The sequence below is a fragment of the Octodon degus genome, unplaced genomic scaffold (assembly GCF_000260255.1).
Source record: "Octodon degus isolate 3935 unplaced genomic scaffold, OctDeg1.0 scaffold00176, whole genome shotgun sequence".
In the NCBI taxonomy this organism is placed as follows: Eukaryota; Metazoa; Chordata; class Mammalia; order Rodentia; family Octodontidae; genus Octodon; species Octodon degus.
In genome coordinates, this window is record NW_004524752.1 from 2,224,514 (window position 1) to 2,232,982 (window position 8,469).

An 8,469-nucleotide genomic window follows, 5' to 3' on the forward strand; every position below is an offset into this window, starting at 1 on the left:
AAAAAAAAAAAAAGAAGAAGAAGAATTATGAGAATGGTTTTCTCTGGGTTAGAGATTTTACTCCTTGTATTTTTATTTATTTATTTTTTGAGTTGCTTTTAATCTTTATAAAATACATTTATCAAATGCACAAAACAATAGGGATTCTATTTTAATAACTTCAGAATCAATGCTGTCCAATGAGTGAGAAAAAGTGATGTCCAATGAGTGAGCATTTGATACTGTGGGGAAGAAACCAGTGGATGAAGAAGTGTAGAAAAAAACAGGGATGGAAGCTCAAGTAGAAACCCAGGGAAGGCAAAATAGTACAGCCACAGGGCAAGATTAGAGGAGAGACTTGACACCATCTGGGACTTGGAACTAGAGGAAATGATACTAATTAGGGCAAAGCTGGTGGGTGGTGAGTTAGTAGATGGTTGGAAGGAGAACTAAAGAAATTCACATGTAAACTCTTCCTTTCCTCATTAAAAGAAACAAATCAACCCATTTACTTGAGAAAATAGGAGCAGAGTTGGGCAGGAGGCATGGGAGCAGTTTCTAAGGCTGAAAATTATTCATTTGTAGTATGGGATCACCTGGGATGATTTTACCAGTCATTTTAGATTCCATAGCAGGAGTTGAGAAAAAAGAACTATATAGTTGCTTTGATCCAAGGTTAAGAATTTCAGAAATTGCTTCAGGACAAGGAGACAAAGTCTTTGAGCTAATAATAGAAATAATAACTAAGGTTTATTTCATTTATATGCAGCATTTATTTATTATTTTTTATGTATTGGGCCTAGGGTCTCACTATTCAGCTTGGACTGGTAGCGATCCTCCTGTTTTCAGCCTCCCAGCGCTGGAATTACAGGCATGCACCACCACTCCCAGTCTCAGTGGCCAGTTCAGCATGCCCAGGAGTGGGGCTGGCGCAACATGTGGTGCTAGGGATCGAAGCCCGGTCCCTGCACTTGCCTAAGCAGACACTTAGTTGGCTAAACTATCTCGTTGGCCCTTTATGTGCATTATTTAATTTAATCCTCATAGCAAGGAGAGAGCTAAAAATAATATTAGGATAACTATCATAGCAGAGGACAAGGATTTTTAAAAGTATCGTCTCCATTATACAGATGAGAAAATTGAGCCTTGGATGGTATAGTGGACATCTATCAGCTTTTGTCTATCTGCTTTGCAGCTGCTCCCTAGACAGCAAGATCCTCATCTCTTAAGTCTTGTTGGGAGCAAGACCCCAGCTCATACTAGACTTAAAGCAAGTGTAAGTCCTTATCTCAAATGCATGACAAGAAGCATATGGCCCAGCTTTGGCCAAATAGACCCTCCTGCCAAAGATTTTTTGCCTCATATAGAAGTACCCAAAGACAGGGCCATAAGTAGAACATATTTTTTCAGAAGCCAAAGCAAATTTAAGAGTCCAACAGTGAAAATGTTGGTATCCGAAACTGACTGCCAAAGGACTTCCTTTTGGGCATGGCCTCTGCTCTGTTCTTGGCTGTGAGCTTTTCTTGGTTTCCTTAGAGTCATTTACCTGCCTTCACATTGATACTGTGAAGTCACCCAAAGCTATCCAATAAAATCTATTTCTGTTTTAAGGTAACCAGAGTCGGCTATTTGTAGCCAAGATCCCTGAATGGCTCATATGATTAAGAGATTTGTTGTGGCTATTGTGAGGGAGGTTTCAATAATCAACACACAGAATAATTTTCTATGGCTGTCAGTCAGTGCCTTTCACTCGTTACCCTCAGGGCCTGACCCAGAGGCTCATGAATAAAGTGGCCGTGGTAGTAGGAATGGAGGATGTGCAGAAGTTCCAAAGCTGATCTGGTAAGTGGTAATTGCTTAACTGGCTGGCGACAGAAATACTAAGTCCCTTATATTATATCATTTTTGATTGGGGTACAGACCAGTCTACTACACAGTGGCAGGTTAATTACATCGACCTCTTTTCATCATGGGGGAAGTAGTGAGAGGCAGCCACTGATTTTCACTGGAATGGATGCTTGTTTTAGATGTGGACTTGCCTTTTCTACCAATTATGTGGTAGTCTTAAAAGTTAATTAGATGTGTACCAGACCAATAGCTGTAGGATCACTAAGAGTTCAGAACAGAGTTCAGATTACCAAGAGTAAAGAATTGTAGGCAATTTGATCCCTGGCCTGCTGTGCGGGATGGGGGTGGGGACAATGAGACTCAACAGAGAATAAGCGTGGTGGTGTTCACCTGTAATCCTAGCACTTGGGAGGCTGAAAACAGGAAAATCACTGAGTCCGATCTGTGTAGTGAGACCCTATACTAAATACATCTAAAAAAAAAAAAAAAAAGAAAGAATTGTAGCCAGCCTAAGTCCTGGATGGGAATTAAAAAGGAACATGAAGAAGATGTAAAAGAAAATTATAAACACCAATTATAGATTTGGGACCAGATGCAGAAATAAGGGTTCTATGAGCTACTCCAGTTTTCTTCCTTTCCTCACTATGCATGCCATAATGAATTACCTTTGTTTACTCTCTTTTCTCTATGGTTCTATATTCCTGTTAGAGATGTGAACAGTATAAGTTAGCCCTCAGCCTATAGGACATGAAGATGGTATTGTGACTAAGCTAGAAGAAGAAAGAACATCCCTTTAGAGCCATGGAGTCCTCTTTGGGCCTTTCTGTTCTCTTAAGAGTCCACTCCTCCAGTCTTTCCAATAAATTTTCCTATGTTCTGGTCTTCCTGCTTAAAATAGCTACAGTAGTTTGCTGTTATCTGTACATAACCCTGAGCAAAAAGCAGAAAACAAAACATCTCCACAAAGAATTTTAAAAGTACAGGTCAGAGTTACTTTGTTATTGACTCAAAATGATTAGAGAATAATGGTTTGAATTATTTGTTTTGGTTATTTAAAAGAACTTTCTGCTTTTCATGTAGGCTATAAAAATTGCTGCATGCCATTATGTAGCACAGTTTGACATGGTTTTGTCTTTTATGGCCTCACAGATGTCTTGATCAAAGAAGAAGAATCAGTGTTTTCTGCCAACACTTTAAAGTTGGAGAAATAACTGTCCCAAATTGCTAGGTCTCTAGGGACAGGAACTAGGCCTGTCTTATGCACTTTGCAACACTTAATGCAGTAGATTTCACATGGCAGTGGAAGTAGGTTCTTTAATACCTATTGCTTTATCTCCAGGAATGATAAGCATGACAATTTTGGAGTCCATTCAAGTCTTCTCATTTCATAAAATCATGTTACCAGAATCTGGATTTTCCTTCAACATGTAGGAAGACTGACAACTTAAGCTATAGTGACAGACCTATAAACAAGGAAAAAGATAAATTCTAGAATGTGTATAGTCTGAAGCATCCAGGGAGTGGAGTTCTTGGGCCAATGGAAAAACAACTTGTCAATGATATTGGAAAATCTTACTGGGTTATATAAGTGACTTGATATTCAGTTGAAAGTATATCCAGGGCTGGTGAGATGGCTCAGTGGTCTAAAGCACCTACTTAGAACAAGCTTAACAAAGCACAGGGACCGCGGTTCAATCCCCCAGCACCACATGCCAGCCAGCCCCGCCCCCTGGTGGGCTGAGCTGGCCACACACACACACACACACACACACACATAAATAAATAAATAAAATAAAATAAAAAAAGTATATCCAATCAAGGGCCGGCCAAATAGCTCAGCAGATTAAAACGCCTGCAAGCAGGCGCAGAGGCTGGGTTCAATCCCTGGGCCTGCCATGCTGCCCCGCCCCTGGGGTTCACTGAGATGGCAACTGAGACTGAACATGGTGGAGCGTACCTGTAATCTCAGCTCTTGGGAGGCTGTAAACAGGTGGATCACTATGAGTCCAATCTAGTAGCGAGACCCTGAACACTCTGCAGGAACACCCTGCAGATCCTTCCTAAAATTTAAAAAAAAAAAAAAAAAAGTGCATCCAATCAAGAAAGAAACATAAGTTTAAAAAAAAATGTATAAGAAAAAATGGAGTTGAGTGTATAGCTTCGTGGCAGATTACCTGCTTAGCATGAATAAGATCATGGATTCTATCTCCAATATTGTAGACAGACAGAAAAGCAAAAAGGAAGGGAGATAGAAGAAACGTTCTTAGTGTCAAAGTGCTTGAATTTAACTTTGAAAATTTTCTTAGTTATCAATCAATACACCTCAATAGTAAGGACCTCAGGCTGCACAGAAGCGTGTAAAGCATCACCCAAAAAAGCCTCTATTGACCAGAGGGAACTACTATTATCAACATTTGGGCATATTTCTTTTTTTCTTATTAAATTAGCAAGTTGTGAAGTTAAGATAAGTGAGACAATTGGAGCAGAAGCCTATTTTCCTCTTTTCTAAATTTTTGATGACCCTGACAGCAGGGTAAAGGTTTCCTGAGAAGGATTTGGTTTTTTGTTTTTTGTTTTTTGTTTTTTGTTTTGTTCTGGCTCAGGCTGCCTTAAGGGTGGGCCTGGTAATGCAGGTGGAGCTGGGGATCCAACCGCAGTATCCAGCATCTGACTGCGTTTGCATGAGCAGGCACTTACAACTGAGCGGCAGGGCCCCCAAGGTTTTCTGAGGTAAGACTTTTACCTTTTACAAGACACTTCACAAGCCACAAAAAAGCCCCTAACTTGGATGTTAAGAAAGAATATCATTTTTGACTTGCTGTAGAGGAGAGGAGTTCTAATCTGGACTGTAGAGAAAAGAAGTCTCTTTCTGTTTTTGTGTCTGTCCTTCTACTCTCCTTTCTCCTCGCTTCTCCCCAGTTTTTCTTTCTTTTTTCTTTCTTTCTTTCTTTCTTTCTTTCTTTCTTTCTTTCTTTCTTTCTTTCTTTCTTTCTCTTTCTTCCTCCCTTCCTTCAGATGCCACCACCCAACCTTTTTATGAGCGAGGGTCTCACTAAGTTATTACATTTGCTGGCTTGGGCTGGAAGTTGTAATCCTCCTGCCTCAGCTTCCAAGAGTGCTAACATTACAGGCATGCACCACCATGCTCAGTTTAGGAATTCCTTTCCTTTGTGTGACAGATTAATACTGGAAAAAAACCCGTTAGGGAAGCCCAGCATGTCCTTCCCACCCATATACAATGCTTTCCCCACACATTTCCCAGCTGCACCTTGAGAGGCAGGATCTAGGTAGGAGGAGGGGAGCAGAGGGCCTGAGAAGAATTAGTCAGATCTGGGACACCAGCAAGAAGGGTGTGCCTATATAAAAAGAGGCATGTCAGAGTGACTGGCAGTATGGAAGACGCGTAGATTTGGGCGTACGTGGCGCAGGTGCGTTTCTAAGATAACTCCTACAGGCTCTTGCTATTGCATGTCCGAGAAGAGGCAAAGAATGAGGGAGGAGGCACCAAGCGAGAAACTACTTAAGTAAGAAAAACATTCATTACTTCCCACTTTTGTTGTCTGTAGATCTCTGAAAGATGGATTCTAATGACATCTTTATTTTAAAAAAAGAAATCGCTTATTCCCTCCTTAAAATCCTGAAATGGACCACTTAGCCCCAGGCAAAGCGTGTGCTAAAATGAAAACCAGTTTTTCTCTCTGCACGCCAGCTGGGGGTTTGTGTCTTGCTCAGTGCCACATCCTTAAAAAGCACTGGAACAGATTCTCTGTGACCCTAGTGCAGGGCAAGTGGTTATTTCCAAATTATTTAGTAATTATATTTGTTAACACCCTGTTTTCATACTCCTACAGAAAGAAACTTGTTATCTCTTGAATCTGTTCACTTCTCCCTGGCTCTAACCCACCAACCACGATTTTCTCTTATTTCATCTGTGCTAAAAGCTTCCTAGTTGGTCACCCCCTACTGATTCCTCTATTGCCTACCAACAGAATGGTCTTTTAAATCAAATTGTGCTTTTCTTCTTTGTTCCTCTGTTACTTCTTTGCAGGTTTTTAAGAGTTTGCAGCAGTTTAGTGAGGGGAAATGTATGTGGAAAGAGAGAACTTTATCATGAATATCTAGGAACATTCCTGGGCCTTTCAGAGCTAATTGGAAGAAAGTCTTTCTGAATTAAACAGTGGGCGTACAAAGAAATGTTGGAGGCCTAGCTGGGAATAGTGGTGTATACCTGTAATCCAGCACGTAGAATGAAGGCTGCCACAGGAGGAATCCTTTGAGTTACAGAACAGCCTGAGCTACATACTGAGTTTGAGCCCAGCCCTAACTACATAGTGACAGCCTGTCTCAAAAAAACAAAACAATTTCAAAATAAATTTGGTGGTCTAATCTCCAGAGCCTCTGAATGTGACCTTATTTGGAAAATGGATGACTTTATTTGGAAATGTAGTCAGGTTAAGACGAGGAGCTGGAGAGATAGCTCCCTGGCATAAGCACCTGCCTGGCTAACGCAAGGCCCCAAGTTCAATCCTTGCTACTGCAGGCCATGCAGGCTCCAGAACCCTGGGTGCTGTGGAGCATGCCTGTAATCCCAGGGAGGCTGAGACAGAAGGATCACTATGAATATGAATTGTGTAGTGAGACCATGTATCAAAAAAAAAAAAAAAAAAAAAAGGTTAAGGTGAAGCCAAGGACCTCGTCCTACCAGTGGCCTTATCTGAATAGAGAAATACCATATGAAGAACAGACACATTAGGAGAACACAAGGACAGAGACAGGTGATATAGCCACAAGCCAAGCATGCTAAGGATGGTCAGCCATCACCAGAAACTAGGAAGAAGTGGGAAAGAGTCTCTGCTACAGGTTTCAAAAGGAGCATGGCCCTGCTGACACCTTGATTTGAAACGTTCAGCTCTGGAACTTCAGAAATAACTTTCTGTTGTTTCAAGTCAGTCATGTTGTAGCATTCTGTTACAAGGAAACAGACTCTGAAGAATTCTGAGTGAATAGGAAACCAGAAAAGCATTATTTTATTGCTATAATTTTGACCCTTATTTTCCCATAGATTTGTGAGACCAGAGAAATACCATTCACATGCAATCATATAAACATGCCAAATAGTTAAGATTTAATAATTTCAGAGTTGAAGCTTACTAATATGCCACTGAGTAGATTTCATGCAATTTTAAAACTTAATTATTCCAGTACTTGGGGGGTTGAGGCAAGAGGATCATAAGCTCTGGTGTAGCCTGGGCTATATAGCTAATTCAAGACTGGTCTGGATTGCATAGTGAGATCCTATCTCAAAAAATGAAATACCAAAACAAAACAGACATCTAATCCAATGCAATAGTGTATGTGAAGCTTAAAGCAGTACCTGGCACATAGGATGCCTTCAATATCTACTAGAGACTATAGTATCAGTAATATCATTCTGGTATCCTAATCCTAGAGCTCTCAAATACTCAAGTCATTCCTGTATCTAGAAGCTGCAGAGAGCCACAGAGAAAACCTCACACCCAGGCAGCCAAGTACCACTAAAAATTCAATATCACCAACACATCCAAGTCTTCCAACTTGCCTTGGTTTCCCTGGTAAATGCTCTCTCCCTTTATCTATCAATTGTATTTCAAATCATGGCTCACTATACCACTACCACCCCTATTTCTCCAGCAACCCTTAGGAATCAGTTCTTTCAACTCTCATCTATAAACCTATGCATATTCATAGCTATCCAGGATTTCTTCCATTATTTGGATATAAGATGTACCATGGCTCCTTTCAAGTCCAGATATTCTTTCTTTGTCCTACTTCTCCATTTGCACTTTTAATCTGTAACCAAATGTTATTAATTCTGCCTCCTAGATAGCTTGCCAATCCACATACTTCAGTCTTTGTGGTCACAACTTGGCCCATACAAACCTGGTTGTGTTACTGTCCCCTTTAAAGACTTCCAGTGATTTCTTTATGCTCTACACATTAAAAAAACAAATCTTTTGCATATTTGCAAAACCACTCCCTAGCGTAGGTCTCCAATAATAGACACTTATCAGCTTTTCTATTCTCATCTCTTCTTCTGCTTTGTACTTCAGACCTGCAACACTCTAGACTACAGGTTAACTCAAAATACGTTCACTGTCTTGGTAAAACAAACATTTATATAATGCTAAATAGCAATTCATTTATCAGGGCAATAGTGAGATTAATATTTCTACTCTCCTTGTTTAGAGATAGGGAAATAGAAGCACAGAAGATAAGAGATTTGGCCACAATTACAAAGGAAATAGTGAAAAGCTAGGACTTAAACCAGAAATGCTGGTGGTGCAGCCCACACCACTATGCCATTGTCTGACCTTGCCTTCTCTCCCCCAGACCTTTCTCTCAGCCTCAATATTTATCCTGGAGGCCAGAGAGATAGCTCAGTAGAATAAGCACCTGCCTCATAAGTACAGGGTCCTGAGTTCAATACCCAGTATCACCAAAAAAAAAAAAAAAAAAAAAAGGCTCTTATCCTACCCCCTTTGTTTGGCTGGTTCCTAGAACTTTTTCCTGGCTCAGGGCAATCGTCCCTTCCTGCGGGTCAGACTTTCTTGCTCTGTGTCTCCCATCTTTCTAGGCTTTCTTTATTATTATTTAATCTTTTTT